General features: G+C 45.9%; 1 protein-coding gene across 11 annotated transcripts in view; it reads left to right on the top strand.

Moving 5' to 3' along the window:
- DENND2B (DENN domain containing 2B) overlaps window positions 1-19,311 on the top strand; it is a 204,613-nt gene that overhangs the window by 51,838 nt on the left and 133,464 nt on the right. For 2 of the 11 annotated variants that reach the window (XM_078340452.1, XM_078340460.1), the window contains one exon: window positions 2,795-2,874. The exons of 7 other annotated variants lie outside the window; for them this stretch is intronic. The gene's annotated coding sequence lies outside the window, so the exon portion shown is untranslated. Of the gene's footprint in view, window positions 1-2,794; window positions 2,875-14,693; window positions 14,775-14,875; window positions 14,920-19,311 lie in introns of those variants that run through there. 2 more of the 11 variants (XM_078340454.1, XM_078340455.1) reach the window with 2 other exon arrangements.

The raw sequence follows: 19,311 nt of genomic DNA, 5'->3' as shown, positions 1-19,311 counted from the left end.
TGAGGGTTTAGAGGTAGTAGAACTGACTATAAGCAGAAGGGTTTGAGGAGGCTGCATGGAGAACAAGGGGCATCATCTTGGCCCTTGACAGGTTGGCAGGATTGACTTGGTGAAGAGGAAGGGAAAGGGGACTTTAACTGGGAGGACTACTCTGGGGCACAGAGGAGGGAAGCTGTTTTATGAAACCAGATTCATTTGTTTCCATCCTTAGGTTCTGACCCTAAAGCAGCCGTGTCTTGGCTCACTCCTCCTCTCCCCTCCTCCCCTTCGTGATGACCATGAGCCTTCTCATGGAGTGTCTGCCCAGTGGGCCCTTTAGCCTGGGCTCTGCTTTGGTTTGGATGATACTGTCCTCTACTTGTCTTCTTCCAAGGATAGGTAGGGCCCTGACCTCTGGGGGCAGCAACCTGTGGACGGATCTTCCTTCCAACGTCAACAACCTTACCAGCTTCTTGAGTATTGATTCCTTCATACCACGCTCAGCCTTCCTCTGGGTCCTTGCTACTTACTGTCTCAGCATAAACACTGTCCCCTCCCGGTCTCCCCAGACCTGGGTTTCTAGGTTGCAACTCCCTGAGTGTTAGTAACAGGCCTCAGCAGTACGCTTTAGGCGTATTGTCTTTATATCCTCTGGCACATACTCTCTGTGTTGCTCTGTGGGCCATGGCCTCCCGCCTAGAAAGCGTCGCTCGCAGTGGGGAATCATGCACTTGGGGACCTTAGAAGGGCTAGTAGGAGCCGAGGCTGTGGGAATAAAGTGTGGGCCCTGATTTTGAAGGGACTTGATTCAGTCCTGAAGGGAAACCATGTATTTTTGTTTTTAGACATTTTGTAATTTATTTAATCACATATTTCTGTGCTTTATTGAAACACATTTAGGTTGTCTTCAGTCTCTTTCTGTTAAAATGTAACAGGAACTATCCACAAATAAACATAATTTAATATTAACTTTGATAAAACTACCATTTTGGTGGGAGAGGCAGATAAGCTAGTAGTTTTCAGACAGGGGATATTTTCCAGATCTTGACTTTCTGTGTCCACTTTCCGAAGTTTGATCTGTCTGAGAATACAGTTGCACTCAAGGTGTTTCCTTTCTCAGTCACGCTTCTCCCACTTTACAAAGACAAGACATAGTCATTATTAATCCTGAGTCTTAGTATTTGTGTGCCTCATGTGTGAAAAACCTCCAGATTAACAAGCAAAGGAACAATTAGGACTATTATTAGGAAAGCGAATGACTGTGAGTAGCAAATCCTTTTCTAAGTCAGACGGTTTCCCATTCTTGCTTTCAACAAAATTGAAGGCATTGTCAGTTGGCAGATAATTAAAAATAATTTTTGATTATAGGTCATGACATGATTTTGACTTGTAATTCTAAGGATACTGATATTGATTGCTATGGCAGAATTTATTTCACTTCTCCCATTCAAGTACTAACCAGGCCTGACCCTGCCTAGCTTCTGAGATGAGATGAGATGGCACGTTGAGGGTACTGTGGCTGTAGACTCTCACTTTTGTCTAGTATTTATGTGAACCAGGTTTCTTGGTGCTTACCACTATAAAAATGAAAAATTAATGCATTTTGAATAAAATTTTACCTTTTATGTTAATTAATAGTACCAATTTCTAACGTAATTATGTTTTGATCATTTTTATATTAACAATAAAGATAATGAAAACCCAATCCAAAAGAAGAATTTTTTTTTTTAACATTCATAGATTATAGCCTGGATGTGGTGGCTCACACCTGTAATCTCAACACTTTGGGAGGATCACCTGAGGCCAGTAATTTGAGACCAGCCTGGGCAACAAAGCGAGACTCTGTTCCTACGAAAATAAAAAATAGAAAGAATTAGCTGGGCAATGTGGTGAGCATCTATTATTCTAGCTACTTGGGAGGCTGAGGCAGGAGAATTGCTTGAGCTCAGGACTTTAAGGCTGCAGTGAGCTATGATTACACCACTGCACTGCAGCCTGGGTGACAGCAAGACCCTGTCTCTAAAAAAATAAAAAATAAATATAATAAAAAATTGAGGCTATAATCAGAGCAGAATTAAACAATTTATGTATTCATATGTATACATATGTATATGTAATATTAATAGATATGCTGCAGAGAAGTATAGGTTGATTAATAAAAGATTTTGAAGCATAAATATTAGTATAAAATTCTAAAGAGAAAATAAAAGAAAGTAAAAGTTATAAAAAGGCATAGTATAAAATGTATATTTTTAAAATAGATAATCCACCGACATTTAGATTCTCTTGGGTCATTTAGATTCATTTAAGAGAGTAATGTTATAGTTTAATTTTAAAATGTAAATATTTATTTATTTTTAATAAAAGAATTGTTTTTGAGCCAGAGTCCTGCTGTGTCACCCAGGCTGGAATACAGTGGTGCAATCATGGCTCACTGCAGCCTCGATCTCCCGGGATCAAGCCATCCTCCCACCTAGTAGCCGGGACTACAGGCATGCACTACCACACTTGGCAAACTTTTCAATTTTTTGTAGAGATGAGGTTTCATTGTGTTGCCTAGGCTGGTCTTGAACTCCTGAGCTCAAGCCATTCTTCCACTTCAGCCTCCGAAAGTGCTGGGACTGCAGCCATGCACCACTATGCCAGGCCTGTAAATATTTATAAAATGCCAATATTTGGAATATGCCAGAAAGTACATCTTTACTACTTGTTATTATGCAAAAAAATTAAATATTAAATGTAAGGAGGATAATGTAACATTCTTTCAGGGCACATAAGATAAACAGACATTTTCAATGGTGTATGTATGATACAGATGCTTGACCAGAGGAAAGCAAAGAATGCTGAGGAGAAGATGCAAGAGAAGCCCATGGCCAGGGAAAGCAACCAAAGGAGGTACTGTGGGAGCTGTATCTTGAGGGGCTGTTGGAGTTGGCTTAGCAAACAGAGGAGGAAAGGCGTTCTGGGAAGAGGGAGCGGTGTGTGTGAAGGGTCTGGAAGTAGAGAAGATCAGGATCAACCTTGGGGAAAGCACAGTGTGGCATGAGCAGGATGGTGATTTACGGCAGCAGGGCAGCGTATTATTTATGACAGGATTTGTGTATTCCATATGATTGGAGGGCTCGGAAAGGAGAGGCAGTGGGGCTGGAGGTCTGTGGAAGTAGCTGTTGCCAAGAGCCAGGCATGAGCAAGTGACCCCCGAAGGGTGCTTCCTTCCCAGTGACTGTTTTCCATCTTAGTAATCTTCTGAACATTTTTACAAATGCAGAGATTCTTACTTACATTCTGCTAGGGGAGGGAGATGAGGCCCACTGAGAGTCTGCTCCTCTTGCAGGTTTTGTACCTTAGTAGCAATAGGCAGATTGGGCTTAATGCTGCAGTTCAAGGTTCCACATTGGTCACATGCTTTGTTAGGGCCCTCAGCTTGTTTTTATTTTATTTTACTTTACTTTGTTCTAGGATGAAGTCTTACACTGGTGCTCAGGCTGGAGTGCAATGGCGTGATCTTGGCTAACTGCAACCTCTGCCTCCTGGGTTCAAGCAATTCTCCTGCCTCAGCCTCCCGAGTAACTGGGATTACAGGTGCATGCCACCATGCCCAACTAGTTTTTTGTATTTTTAGTAGAGATGGGGTTTTATTCACTATGTTGGCCAGACTGGTCTCAAACTCCTGACCTTGCGATCCGTCCGCCTCGGCTTCCCGAAATGCTGGGATGACAGGTGTGAACCACTGTGCCCGGCCTTCAGCTTGTTGTTAAGATGAGTGCCGGGCAGATCACCTGAGTTCAGGAGTTTGAGACCAGCCTGACCAACATGGTGAAATGCCACCTCTATGAAAAATACAAAAATTAGCTGGATGTGGTGGCACATGCCTGTAATCCCAGCTACTCAGGAGGCTGAGGCAGGAGAATCACTTGAATTTGGGAGACGGAGATTGCAGTGAGCCAAGATCGCGCTATTGTACTCCAGCCTGGGTGATAGAGCGAGACTTCGTCTAAAAAAAAGTGGAGCGAGAGAAAAGTTACTCTAATTTTGGAGCCAAAATTTGGGATCCTTAAACCAGTACAGGATTGTTGTCCTGATTTTTTAATTTGTTTACATGAGAAGCCTTTACAGAGCTCTAAACATTAAATCAAAGTGAATGTATGCATTTACTAAATCACCCTTACTGTGAAGAATTTAACTGTATAAACTCTTTGTGGTCTCAGGAAAGGTAGCATGCATGACAGTTTTCTGGTACAGGGAATTTCGGGGAATTCTTTGGCTTTCATGATGTCTTCATCGAGAAATAAGTGAAATAAGACTGTAAATTAGTGAAAGACTTGAGATAAGTGCTGTGAAGTAAGACTGTGAGCAGTCCTGAAAAACATTGATGACAATTTTTTTCCCATTTGGAACATTTGTTTAGCATAGTGATAGAGACCTGATGTGGTGTTTGCGCAGGGCAGATTGAACGCGCTCCAAAAGGAAACCATCAAGTGTTGAGTCGACACCACACAGAACACGAGGTGGTGGGATGAGTGGTTTTTCCACATTTTAATATTTTCCAGGATGACACTGAAAGCCTTGCCCTTAGAGAACCCTGAGGCACCTAATAATTCATAACTCCAGACTCTTGAGAGGGAGAAATGGAGGTTAATACCATTAAATAGATGTCCTGGGCCTTTCCTAAGAGAGGCTGGAAAGGAATTGAGAGCAGTCATCAGAATGCAACCAGCACGGCAAGGCTTTGATTTCTTGTGGAACAATGTCTTATTGATATCAGTATTTCCAGCTCCCTGTTATTAAAGAAGTCTCTGAAAAGGCTATCTTTTTTGGGAGGACAGGAGAGAATCCTGTCAAGAAAGTACTGAGTTAGCATAGGGGACCTACTAGGTGCCATTCACAACTTGATACTTTATTCAATGGATTGTCTGAGAGAGGAGGAAACCATGACTCAGAGAGATTATGTAAATCACTGAAGATCCAGGATTTCAACCTTGGTTCATTTGATTCCAGATTTCTTTCTACTACTTGGTGATGCCTTCTTGTCCTGAAATCATGGAGAATGAAGGATATTCCGGATTGAATTGGGGAACTCATGGTATCCAGCTAACTGTCCTGAAGACCTCAGTACCCTTGATCTGGAGGCATTTGGGGAGAGGAGTGATGCTGGTTAGCACAGAGGAATAGAGGAGAAAAATACCAGGAGGTGCTCAGACTGTCTCTGTTTCATGGAAAGGGAATTTTGTGCCATGTCTAGTCCTTGGTGGTGGTTTGGAAGAAGTGGGGTCCTGAGTTCATCTGGTACCAGATACCCAATGAAGGAAAATGGGAGAAATGTGGCATGTGGGATTTCACAAAACATGTTTTTCTTTTATTTTGAGACATGATCTTACTCTGTCACCTGGGCTGGAGTGCAGTGGTACAGTCATGACTCACTGCAGCCTTGACCCCCCGCCCCGCCCACCACCAGGCTCAAGCAGTCATCCTGCCTCAGCCTCCTGAGTAGCTGGGAATACAGGTGTGTGCCAACATGCCTGGATAATTTTTTAAACTTTAAAAATTTGTAAAGATGAGGTCCCACTATGCTGCTCAGGCTGGTCTCGAACTCCTGAGCTCAAGTAATCCTCCAACCATGGTCTCCTAAAGTGTTGGGATTACAGGTGTGAGCCTCGAAACCTGGCCTCGCAAAACACACTTTTTGTTTGTTTTTTAATTTGGACCAACTTAAGAAAAATTTTGATTTTTTTTTAGGGAAAGGGACTAAAAACAAAAACCCCAAACCTGTTATCATCTTCACAACATATAAGAAGAGACATTTGCAAATCAAAATCATAAATAAATTAAAAACAAATAAAATAGACTAATAAGACAGCACAAAAAGGACATTCTCCTTATCTATTATACAGTTAGTTTGGATTTAAGATGTTTTGAATCAATTTACAGCGTAAATTTCTTGGTATTTGTCAGTTTGGGAATTTTTATTTAGTAGTGTAATATTAGGAGCTTGACTGTCCAGTGTGTTTCATGCTTTTTTTAAAAAAAAAATCATAGCTACTGTTGGGAGTCCATTTTGACAGCTTTTGATGAAAACAGTATCAACCATCATTGTGATTTCACTCCATATGGAATATTCTAGTGGATGGCAAGAAGGGGAGTCAGAACAGTTTTTAGGCTTTCAGTTCTGTGGCCAGGGCAGGAAGAAAGCAGGAGTAGCAGCTCTGGTGTCTGACTAGTGAGGGCTCCAGGAAGGGGCTGCAAGGACCTTTCTGCCCATGCTTCATATATGGGTCGGGGCTGGAGGCTGCACAGCACCCTCAGTGCTTGATATGGAGCAGGTGGGAGTCTATTTGAGAGGGATGCTGTGGATGGTAAAAACGCTCTCCATGGCCTGGACTGACGTTTAGGAGAGGCCCTCCTGTAAAGGAATTAATCCCGTTTGGTTCTCCAAAAAGAGATCTGCAGGAGCAGGCACAGACAAAGGCCCATTGTTTTCTCCAGGGCAGCTGTTGCTTGTGTTGGTGCTGGGAGGGGTGTGGGAAGCTTGTAGGACTCAGGGCCTAGGTGCTCAGATGTAGGAGTGGCCCTGCTCTTCTGCCCGATGATTTTCTTTGGAGCCTTTCTTGTGGGGACTCTCTGCAAACTCCGTTTTCCTCCAAGCAGCAGAATCTTAGCTTCACCCTGTATGTGGTCTTGGTGCCCTGGAATTTTGGTGAATGCTGAGTTCCTGGGAACAGAAAAGCCTGAAAGCACCTTGGGAACTCCCCAAGTCTCCTCTCTTTTGTTCAAGGGAATACCTACCTCTGCCTTTCCCGGGGCCTTGCTGGGGAAGTGTGTGTGCTGGCCTCTCTGGGAAAGGGCATGCTAGTTTCCCTGGCCTGTTTACTTTAGTCTCATCCTCACTGCCCTTGATTACAAATGAGGCATTGGGTGGGGGATTTCCCTGCTTCCAGGGAGGTTACTCCTTCCTTTTGTCTGCACTCTCAATTTTTCCACCTGGGGAAGAGCTGCCTTAAAAAAAAAAAAAAAAAGCAAAAACCCAAAACTCTGTTTAGCTTAACTCCTTGTCTCATAGACTGTGCAGTAAGTGGATCAAGTTCATCATCAGGAAGCAATTCATCTGTCTTCTGCAATTCCCTTCCCCTTGGTTCCCTTAGACCTTTTCTCATTGTCCTGTCTCTGCTGTAGTTGTCAGCACTCCTTCAAGAAAACGAACAGTCCTCCTAGCCCACAGCCCGGCCTGCTCCTGGGTGCTTGTTGAGCTGAGGTGTTGATGCAAGGGTTCTGGATCTTAGGAACGTGCGCCCTGGCTCTTTGAGTGGAATGGAAACCCTTTGAGGTTAAGAGCTCCAGGTTTTTTCCTTCCCTCTCCCCAGCTCTGTATGTAATGCCTGTGAGAAGAGAGGAAGGGTCACTGGGGAGGGTGACCACTGGCGGCCCAATTTGCTGGTGTGGTCACCTCAGAGGTGAGGCCTCAGACCTCTTTGCTCTTCTGTGGAAGGCCCCCCCCCACCTTTTCTTGTTCATTTGAATAGTCTTGATATCAAAACCTCTGATACAATTGAAGGATCCTATTTGAAGCCCTTTCTTAAAGATTACTAGAAAGTGTAAGTGAATTTTACTTGGTGGTAACAACCTTTCCACTCTTCACAGATTTCACACCCTTTGGAGGGTTTCTTTCTTGGATAATTCAGGTAAGTTTTTAAGTTTTGTTTTTTAAATCAGTGGACCTAGTTCCATACAGTGACTTCTTCAGTCCCCTGCAGCAAAGATCCTTGTTCAGATCCCTTGATTTCCTTCCAGTTCCACAGATGATGCTCCTGTTTCCCAGGGCTTCCATCTTATGACCATAGATTCCTGTCTACCTTACCACGTTGCAAACTTTATTCCAGCTTTTGTTAGGCCAAATTAGTATCCATTCCCTTTCTCTCTCCCTCCTTCTTTCTTCGCTGGAAAGTTAATGTTTTGCCTTTTAGCTTTTGTTCCAAGCCAGGTTTCAGTTCAGACCTTGGTTCTGGGAGTAGGCTTGGATTCCTGTGTTATGCTGCTTCTGCATACGTCTCTGTTGTAGGCCTAAGAATAGTGGTTGCTTCTTTGTTGTGCTGAGATTTTAGCTTCACGTCTTTTTGATCAAGCTTTGTCTTGGTGAGCACTTTTTGTGTCCGTTGAGAATTCTTTTCCCACCCCAAGGTCATGAAGATAGTCCTCCTAAGTTTTCTCTAAATGCTTTTGCTCTTAGATGACATTCTCATTTAGACCTAGACTCCTGTCTTTAGATCTGAATCACTTTTTAAAGTCGGATTCCTTTGTTCCCAGCTTGTCCTTAGGATCGCATTTTTCCTCTGTAGTCACCCATCTGCTGGCCTTTGCAGTGGTCGCTTCGATTTCCCTCTGTGTTGTGCCTACCCAACTCCCACAGTTTTCCTCTCCAGCGTAGGTCACAGAGGAAATATTTAGTTACTCCCTGCCAAACATTCTGGCTGTGTTGTTTTGCTTAAGAAGACATGCAGTAAACTGTTTTGATTCTTGGTCTTGGTGCTCTAGGGCAGATGTTTCTCCTATAACGGAGGTGTTGTGGTCAGTTGGAAGGAGTGGTGGACTTGAGTTCAGAGAATTGGATTCTAATCCCTGCAGTGTTACTAATTTGTGGTGGGATCTTGCGCAAGGCACATTTCTGTGTCTGAATTTCCTTTTGTTAGAGAGGACCTTATTTCACGATGAAGAAGACAGGACTCTGGGTATGAGATGGGAATCCGAAGAGTAAGCCTGGGAGATCCAGGAGAGGCTAGACAGGCAAGAGGCAGAGAACCATTACCATGAGCAGCCTTAGTGGAACTGGAGGGGAACACAGATGACTCCAAACAGGTCAAAGTAATCTCTGTAGTCACTGGAAAAGCATAAGACATGGTAAGAAAAACGGATGGAAATTCTCTGATGAGGATCACTTTAGGAGATAACTGCCTTGTCCATCCCTCAGCTTGCTGCGGGTCCACACCTGTTTGCTGTCACCCTTGGGATTTGGGAGGGTTGGCCTTCTGTGGGTTCACTTCCAGAATTCTTCCTCCCACCTTCCACCTCCTTCATAAACTCAGGAATATTTGAAACTCAGCCCAGATCTTCACCTGGCTTTGATTTCCCCGTCACGTGGAGATTGGTCCTTGGAAATTGTAGCTTCCAGAAACCTTTGGGGTTTGCTAACATGTCCAAGTTCTACATTTATTGATCGTTGGTTCTGTTCATGGCTCTGTTCCAGTTCCTGTGCCCTGAGAGTGGTATGATTTGGTTCCAGCAAGGAAGGGGAGGGTATTTGGGGGACCCTATCATCAAGAACTAAGAAATAAAGGGAAATGGCCAGGCGTGGTGGCTCATGCCTATAATCCCAGCACTTAGGGAGGCTGAGGTGGGAGGATCACAAGGTCAGGAGTTCGAGACCAGCCAGGGCAACACAGTGAAACCCCATCTCTACTAAAAAGACAAAAATTAGCCAGACTTGCTGGCGCGTGCCTGTAGTCACAGCTACTCGGGCTGAAGCAGGAGAATCGCTTGAACCCGGGAGGCGGAGTTTGTGGTGAGCCAAGATTGCGCCACTGCACTCCAGTCTGGGCAACAGAGTGAGACTCTGTTTCAGAAAAAAAGAAAGAAAGAAAAACAATTGAGTAGATGCCCTCTTGGTGTTCCTGAGAGGCAGGCCTTTGAAGAAGAAACAAAATGGTTTAACTTCTGCCTATGTAAACTCCAGCCCTCCTCCTCCCCAAATACACATACTCTGATAGGCAGAGCTACATTTCTACCTTATCCCTGTATCCTTCTGAAATGACTGAGATTTAATCAGATCTTGCATAGTTTAGATTTTTTTTGTTCCAGTTAAAGATTTGCATTGGCTTCTTCCAGTACAGAATGAGTTGGACAAAGACAGTCTCCAAAGTCTTTTGCTCCTCAGTGGTCCTTTGTAAGGCAGAAATTCTCCTAAAGAAGTACTGAGGGTCAGGCATGGTGGCACATGCTCGTAAGTCCCAGCACTTTGGGAGGCTAAGGTGGACAGATCACTTGAGCCCAGGAGTTTGAGACCAGCCTGGGCAACATGGTGAAACCCCAGCTCTATTAGAAATACAAAAATTAGCGAGGTGTGGTGGTGTGTGCCTGTAGTACCATCTACTCAGAAGGCTGAGGTGGGAGGATCCCCTGAGCCTGGGGAGGTCAAGACTACAGTGAGCCAAGATCATGCCACTGCACTCCAGCATGGGTGACAGAGTGAGTCCCTGTCTCACAACAAAGTAGCTGGGCGTGGTGGCTCATGCTTGTAATCCCAGCACTTTGGGAGGCCCAGGTGGGTAGCTGGTGAGGTCAGAAGTTCAAGACCAACTTGGCCAACATGGTGAAACCCCATCTCTACTAAAAATACAAAAATTAGCTGGGCATGGTGGCGCGTGCCTGTAATCTCAGTTACTTGGGAGGCTGAGTCAGGAGAATCGTTTGAACTCAGGGGGCGGAGGTTGCAGTGAACCAAGATTGTGCCACTGCACTCCAGCCTGGGTGACAAAGCAAGACTCCATCTCAGAAAAAAAAAGTACAAAGTACAGAAGGATGCTTGTCTTTGCAGGGTTAGTGATGAGGATGAGGACACATGCTCATAGTTGCTGTGCCCAACCCTGGGAGGCTCTTGGGCTGCTGAAACTTGCTAGAGAAGGTCATGGAGCTAAGTAGAATAGTTCTGGGCAGAAGAGCTCCATAATTGACTCCATATACTTTCAAGTAGGCCTTCTCTGCTATTTTGTAATTCTTTATTTATCTTCGAGCCCCTGTGACATGTTTTTATGTATTCCATAAGCCCTAACTCCATACATCGGTGACCTATATCACCGATGAGGATGCCTCCTACTTTCCTGAGACTGTTAGAGTTAGGTGACATAGAACTCTGGGGTAGCTCCTTTTCTTTAGATAGATCCGTACTCCCAGGCAGCCAGCTCAGAAGAATAGGCAGTGAGCATTCCCTGAAGGCCCTGTACACGTGTTCCTTGTGAATGCCAGCAATGTCTGGTTGAACTAATTGTTTGATCTGGGGCTCACAGAGTTGTGAGCCTGTGTCTGGCATTTGGTATTTTCCCCCATTCTTTGATCTTAAACCAAGTTGTCCTAGGCAGGTGACCCAACTGGTAACTGTCACATAATATCCAGTGTGTCCTCCCTGCCACTCCAGTTGTCAGTACTCATGAACCAACCAGCTGGCTTCTATATCTCTCACCAATCACAGGGAATTCAGGTCTCTCTCAGGTAAGTGTTTTTCAGATCCTACTCACATCCTCTTTAATCCTCATCTTTGCTTCTCTTTCTGTCCTTCCGATTTGGCTTAATTGCCGCAGGAAACACCTATCCCCCTTTCTCTCTGCCTATGGGATAAAAGCTGTCCTTGATCATAGCTGGTAAAAGCGTGCAACCAAGAATACCTCTGAAAGGACAGTCAGGCATTTGGGAATGAAAGTAGATGGTGTGAAGAATCAGTGTGCTATCAGTATTGTTCTTGAGAATGCCTTTAAAAATCCCCCCAGATAGCCATCTTTTAATTAACCACAATTTGAAATATGTAAAAGTTATTGATTGATGTGATTGATTGATTGATTGAGACAGAGTCTCGTTGTGTCACCCAGACTAGAGTGTGGTTGCGTGATTTTAGCTCACTGCAACCTCCGCCCTCTGGGCTCAAACAGTTCTCCCACCTCAGCCTCCCTAGTAGCTGTGACTACAGGCACATACTACCACGCCTGGCTAATTTTTGTAGAGATGGGTTTTCCCATGTTGCCCAGGCTTGTCTTGAACTCCTGAGCTCAATTGATCCGCCCATCTTGGCCTCCCAAAGTGCTAGGATTACAGGTGTGAGCCACAGTGCCTGGCCAAAAATGATTTAATTTTATTTCTCTTGGGTTTTGTTTTATTGCTAGTATTTATAGAGGTATTGTTTTGTGTCTTTATTATGTGTAAACAGTATTTCATCCATTGTTCTTCATTAATGAGCTTGTCTCGGCATCCTTCTGCCATGTCTGGTGTTGTTTCTGTGGAAGACTGTCTTCAGCCTGTAAAGGCGACTGCCTGAAAAAGGAGCGTTTAGTAAAAACACGGTCTGGTCATCCTCTGGCCCCTGCTAGTGATGTTGCTCTAAAAGGCACTGACTCTATTCCCATCATATGAAGAGGAAGAAAAGTGCTTCCAAGGGATGCTGGGAGCTATGTCCGGAAAGCTGGGTCTGTCCTCTTTAGTCTCTAGGCTGGAGGAGCTGGAATGTGCCATACCCAACTTTGCCTAAGCTCTTTTCTCTTTCTCACTGTGTGTCACAATGGGACATACTTGAGCTTAAAACCCAGTGAAGCTCCCCCACTTTGAAAATCATGATGTAATTATGACAGGATCACTTTTTTTTTTTTTTAAGACAGAGTTTTGCTCTGTAACCAGACTGGAGTGCAGTGGCGCAATCTTGGCTCACTGAAACCTCCTCCTCCCGGGTTCAAGTGATTCCTCTGCCTCAGCCTCCCAAGGAGCTGAGACTATGGGCACACATCACCATGCTTGGCTAATTTTTTATATTTTAGTAGAGATGGAGTTTCACCATGTTGGCCAAGATGGTCTCGATCTCCTGACCTCATGATCTGCCTGCCTTGGCCTCCCAAAGTGCTGGGATTACAGGTGTGAGCCACCATGGCCGGCCAGGATCACATTCTTTGAACATACTGTTTAGTGGGGTTAGTGGAGTTACCGCCTCTGATTTTCGACGAGGAAATAATACATTCTTGTTGTGATTCTGTATCAGGTCTTAGGATGGAAAGCATCTAATTTAAAGCTACGGGCCTTTCCTGTAGGGTGCATATGCTGCTGATCTATGAAAACTGAAGCTGTCCCAGTGCACTGTGTGTAAACTGCAGCATCTCCTTGTGAAATGAGCAGTTCAGGAAAATGGAATGACTTTCCAAACTGTGCTAGGTTCCAGGTGACTGAAAATTTCCCGATAGGGTGGGAAAGCTTATCCAGATGTTCTTGCTTGGGGAACAGTATGTGTCATCCTGTTCCAGAGAAGTATAGTTACTGCTGATTTTATCTTCATCCTTCTTTCTCTGGTACCCAGGGATGCTCTTTTTGAGTTCATTTTGGTCTTGTCTCTCTGAAAAAAGCAGCAAGCATTTTGATCTGGGTTCAAACAGTTAAAATCTGTGGCCACAGGGTAAGGTGAAACGAATGGCTCTAAGTAGCAGAGTTACTACCTTTGCTTCACTGGCACCAGGCTGTGAGTAACTGAACTAACCAGCTGCAGACCCTTATTATGCAATTTTGAGGTGAGGATGGGTGAAATCCTAGGGGCTGGGAGACAGACATGTGTGGCTACCAGAGAGATGACATCAGCTCGTTTACTGGTGCTGTGGAGGAAGGGGAGATTCCAGGTGCTTAGCCTTCTTCCTGCATGTGGGGGTGTCCAGAGCCAACCGTAATCCTATTAGCAGCCAAGGCCTTTGCTTGGGGAAAACCGTATTTAACTCTGTGCCTCCTGTTGTCCCATAGGGACCTGAAGTTGGAAGGGCTCTTATATCTTTGGCTTTGGGAACAGAGCTTTGAAGAACAAACAGACGTGTGTCTCTGTGTGTATTTTGTGTTAATGCTAGCAACTGATTAAGGTTTGCAAAGTCGAGGTTGTATAGGAGATGGGGAAGCATTTTCTGGGTTTTATGGAATCTGTATTAGCAATTGCCCTTTTATTGCAAAGGAATCAGTTAATGATTTAAGCCACTTTTGAATTAAAATTACTTTCTGGGCACAGTGGCTTACGCCTACAATCCCAGCACTTTGGGAGGCTGAGGCGGATGGATCATTTGAGGTCAGGAGTTTGAGAACAGCTTGGTTAACATGGTGCGACGCTGTCTCTACTAAAAATACAAAAATTAGTCAGGGATGGTGGCAGGCGCTTGTAGTCCCAGCTGCTTGGGAGACTGAGGTAGGAGAATCTCTTGCACCCGGGAGGCAGAGGTTGCAGTGAGCCAAGATTGCACCATTGCACTCCAGCCTAGGCGACAGAGTAAGACTCAGTCTCAAAAAAAAAATTGTTTTATGATTTTATTTTGATATCCTTCACGTGGACCCTTAATATATAACAGAAAGGCATCTTTAATATGTTCCTCGTTCCTTTCTGTGTTCTGCTCCTCCTCCTGTGATTATCCTAGAACACAGCCTTACAGGGTCATCATTTAGAGGAAGCACAAGTTGGAGAAGGCTATTCTGCAGGGAAGATCTTCCCTTTGCTCAGCCTCGCCTGCGTGCGGCCTCTGTAGCTGTGGTGGAGCTTCCTGGGAAGCCTGCAGCTGACAGTAGGACTGGAAAAAGCCTTATGACCTCTGGAGCATGACTGAGAGAATCGAGCTGGGAGGCATTGGAGCCCATCTGCTCACCAGCTTTGTTGGCCTGTCAGATGGCCCTCTCTGGTTCTTTTGCCCTTCTCCCTCAAGATGTGTTAGGAAATGAAGCCTGCTGCCTGGAAAGCAGGTGATGCCAAAGCTATGCTAAGATGATCTGACATTGCATCCCTGGGCCTGTCCTGGCTTCTCTGTGACTGGATTGCTTTGGCTCTCCCTAAGACCCTTGCTCACATTCAAGTGTAGCCGCTGCTTACTGGAAGCCATGTGGGGCCAGCCCAGGCTTGTTCTGTCGGGGCCTCTTCCCACCCGCTGTGTTCTCGCCTCCTGTGGGCTTGCACATTTGAGGGCCTCACTTTTCCTGAGTTGCCAGAGTCCTTATTCTGAGAACGCAGTGCCTCCCTTTCGGGGCCCAGGAAGCTGTGGGTAAGCTCTTGGTTTTCTTCTCAGCTGGACACTTCTGGGAAACTATCTGCATTCCTTTCTGCCCAACTCTGCCTCTGGGGCTGTGTGGGGTGTGGCTCCGTGAGGAGGAATGCTAGCGCAGTTCTACTGAGACCAGCCACCGAAGGTAACCGGGAGTTTGAAGGTGGAATTGCCTTTTCTTTCAGTCGTGGAGCCAGGAGCTAGCTTTTCATGGACTGTAATGAGGTGTTGGTTCTTTTAAAAAATTTCCAGCTTGCTTTCCTGTCTCGCGTCTCTCTGGAAGGTGGGGGTGAGGGGTAGGAGGAGAAAGAGTAGGCTTGGTTCGCTCTGGTCCATCTTTGGCACTGAGATGGGCATGGCAGATATCTTTTGTGAGAAGGGAGCTTAGAGGTGAATCTGCCTCTTGGTCTTGGCATAACGGGGTGTCTCCCCAGTCTGGCTGTGTTGACACTCTGAATGGTTTGTGAAGGCATCCCTTGACTTCTGAAGGCAGTGCCATCCTTCCCTGGTTTAAAATCTTTCAGAGTGCACCCAGCATCACCAGCTCCTGCAAGCAGAAAGGACCCAAGGGAGCATGAACACACACTGGGTAGAAGTTAAGCCTGATTTTTTAAAATTAAAATTAAAAATTTTAATTTTTAAAGGAGTGAATCCTAGAGAATTAAATGTAATTTCTCCTTAATTTTTTTTTATGGAGATGGGGTCTTACTATGTTGCCCAGGCTGGTCTTGAATTCCTGGGCTCAAATGATCCTTCTGCCTCAGCCTCCTAACGTGCTGGGATTATAGGTGTGAGCCATCCTACTGTGCTCAACCCAGAAGTTGAGCCTGAGAGGGAGGCTCATTGCCCTGTGTCTACCCAAGGGGTGTGTGTGTGTGTGTGTGTGTGTGTGTGTATCTGGAAGTGAGAGTAGGAGTGAATGCATCTAATAAATAAGAGAGGATCTGGAGAGTCAGTGGTGGAGGCTGGCTGTGGGGAACACAAAAGCTGGGACTTTTGCAGAGGTGTGTTTGTTCCAAAGTGGCCAGAAGCCAGGAGTGTTGGGGAAGGTGGGTTTAGGCATGCTAGGTTATGCTTGCATTACTGAGTACCTTGGGTTTGGTGGCCGGCAATGCCTGGGAATCGGGCTGATCTCCTGACAACCCTTCCCATTTTACACCCTTTACATTCTTAAGTGATTCTTACCTATCAGGGAGGTTTTGGGGTTGTGTATTCTGGAGTAGAGGCTCTGGGTCTGAGAATGGGCCGGCCAGCCAGAGACTCCACCTCCCAGTTTGTTGGCTGCCTCATGGATGCCATCCTTCTTTGCAGCCTTCAGTCTTCACTGGCTCAGCTTGCAGAGGTGTCTGTGCCCTGGCAGGGTATACAGCCCTTCTCATGGGTGCTCTGCTTCTTTGGGGTCTTGAAAACAGATGGGGCTTAATTTGAAGTAGACTTCCCTCCAGGGTCTAGATCTAAAATATGTATTAGAAGGCAACTACTAGTCTTGGTTTTCCTTCCTCGTGTGTCTCTTTCTTCCTTTTATCTTCCCACTACTGTCAGGCCAGGCGGATCAGAACATGAAGAATGGAGCTAAATAGAACTGTCTGCACACTGCTTGGATGTGCACAGGCTCAGCCTCAGAGAGGAGGTGGATTGCAGCCTGTGATGGGGGCTCCTTTCCCTCCAGCAGAGTGGGTGAAAGCAGAGAGGGACAGGTGGGAAGGTACTTTAGGAGTTGGGAGGGTACTGATTCTACCTCTTCTCTCCTTCCTCTGCACCCCAACATTCCCTGTGAGTTGTCAAGGGCTGGAGAGATAAAGATCTTGCTTTCCACCATCAGGCAGTCAGGCAATGCAGCCCTTGCTGAATTTTCCAGCTCCACTGCCACTGTGATACAAATATTATATAAAGCTTATTTTCTGACCTGAGGGAATTTGTAAGCTAATGGGAGAGATAGTATTTGTTAAATAAGTAGAGAATATCTAAGATTTTAACTGTGTTGGTTTACTAACCATGGATAAATTTATAGTTCAGAACAAGAACTGTATCTTACAACTACAGAAAAATGTTCTTGGAGGTGGCAGGATTTTTTTGATTTTTATAGCTGGGCCAACTTTATAAGCAAAGGAGAGGTGTTCACTCCAGCATGATGAGGATGATCTACCTTGGAGGAGTAGATTTGGCAGAGCAGAGCCAGGAACTTGAATTCAGGAAGTTCTGCCATGGTACATAGGAGATGGGAAGCGATGCAGTGAAGGTGGACTTTTGTGGAAATCTCTCCTGTTGATGAAAATAGGGTAACTTTGAAGAGGCCAGAGAAGGGCAGTAAGGAGGCCTGCTAAAGGTTATGGCAGGTCAGCCCCAGGAGAGAGGAAGAGGGTGAGTCCTACAGAATATTCCAGAGTAGATGAGGCAGGACTTGGACATGGAGGACGAACCTGAGGGGAAAGACGGAACATGCCGACATTTCTGACCTGTGAGAGCTGGCCAGTAGTGACACGTTCTGTTTGTGAAATGAAGAGTACTCTGCACTTTTTCATTCAGCAAGCATCTTGGCATAGTCTGGATTCCTTTAGTTCATCTAGTATGGCTCTGTTTTATAGAACAGGAGATTGGGGAAGAAAGGGGAGGTGACTGTTCCCAGCGCACACAGCTATTCAGTGGTGGAGCAGGACCCATGATCTAGGCCTCTCCCTCCTAAGACAATTTTAAGACAATGGCAGCATGGAGGAGAGTGTGGAGTTGGCAGAAAGTCTGTCTGTCTGGATAACATTAGATGATAAACTCAGAAGCATTCAGACCATATCAGTGGTTCTGCTCCTCAGAGTTGTTTTTGAGAACCACAGAGAAGGAAAATGGACTTCTTGGGTCCTTCTTGTTCCGAGATTCTTAGGAATGTGCAAAAATAATGTATATGAATAGTATTGAGTGGGGCTCCCCGGAGACTGGCGGGTCTCCATTGTGGTGCCTTTCTAAGGGAATTTTAAGGATAACTTGACTCCATGTGATTTTTGCCTCATGCTGACCATGGAAGCTGACTGTGAGGATGCCACTGCTGCATTGTGCTGTGGCCAGTCATCACCACAGCCAAGGACTTAGCATTGTAGCGAGGGCTCTGATGTCACACACTTCCTCTCCCACCTCCTCTTACACCTACGCTGTCTCCTGTGTGTGCACACACCCACACCTACACCCATACACACCACACACAGCCCTCACATACACACAAACACACCATACGCACACACCACACATACTACACACAGCACACCACACTGACACACACATACCACACACAAAAGCATACCACACACACAAATACACCACACACGCCACACACACGCCATATACACAAACACACCATGCACACATACCACACACATGCACAACACACACCACACATTCTACACACACACTACACAAAAACACACCATACATACACACCAAACATATGCACAGCACACATACCACACACAGCACACCCCACACACCACCACACCACCCACACACCACACACACATCACACACACATACACACCCCACCACAGACACACCACACACACACTCTACACATACCCCCCCGACACACACGCGCTTTCTCCTCCCTTTCCCTGCCTCCCTCCTTCCTTTCCTCTTACTTTTCTCCTCCACTCTTTCTTGCCTCATCCCTGTCTTCCATCTCTGCTCCCTGCTTGTTGTCTTAATTTCCTCTGTTAGAGCAGCTTCCCCTCTTGGGTAAACTCAGACATGACCACAGCAAAGCAGCGTGAATCTTCTGTTTGGTCACTGTTTCCTGAGGTGGTGATGGCACTCAGCCATCTGGGTCAGAAGCTGGAGTCCTTCTGGCGCCTTGCTCACCTCTGCAGCCGGTCACCCTCTGAGTCCTTGTTTCCTACAAGAGTGCTCTGTCCCTCCCTGCTTGTCCCCATTCTCACCGCCCCACATGGCGGGGGAGGGAGCCGAGAGGGATCACGGTGGAAGAAAGGAACACAGAGACAAGGGTCCCCTTTGGTATCCTCAGAAGCAGTGACCCCTCCCAGAGTGGGTTCTTGCGGTCTGTGTCCTGCCCCCAGCTCCCCCACAGATACAGCTGCGCTGGAGTCCCTGAAGACAAACCAGAGAAGTGCTACATCCTGGCAGGCAGGAGGCGTTGCTTTGCCCAGGGCTGGGCTCCTGAATGAACTTTGGTGCAGCCTAACGGCTGAGTTGTTCTGTTGAAGGTGCATGCTCTGTGTCCAGGCCCTTCTGGAGGAGGAAGTAGGGGTCATAGGTCATGAGGCTAAATCAGGCTTTGTGTGCTCCTTCTAGGTTCTCAGCGTGAACACACACACTACACAAAAACATACCATACATACACACCAAACATATGCACAGCACACATACCACACACAGCACACACCACACACCACATCACACACACCACACCACCCACACACCACACACACATCACACACACATACACACCACACCACAGACACACCACACACACACTCTACACATACCCCCACATCTGGTCCTTCACTTGCTTCCCTCTCTGCCCTGGCCACTGTAGGCA

This window comes from Callithrix jacchus, chromosome 10 (genome assembly GCF_049354715.1).
Source record: "Callithrix jacchus isolate 240 chromosome 10, calJac240_pri, whole genome shotgun sequence".
Classification (NCBI taxonomy): Eukaryota; Metazoa; Chordata; class Mammalia; order Primates; family Cebidae; genus Callithrix; species Callithrix jacchus.
The sequence above is the reverse complement of the archived record's forward strand: the minus strand, read 5'-3'. Positions and strand labels throughout refer to the sequence as shown.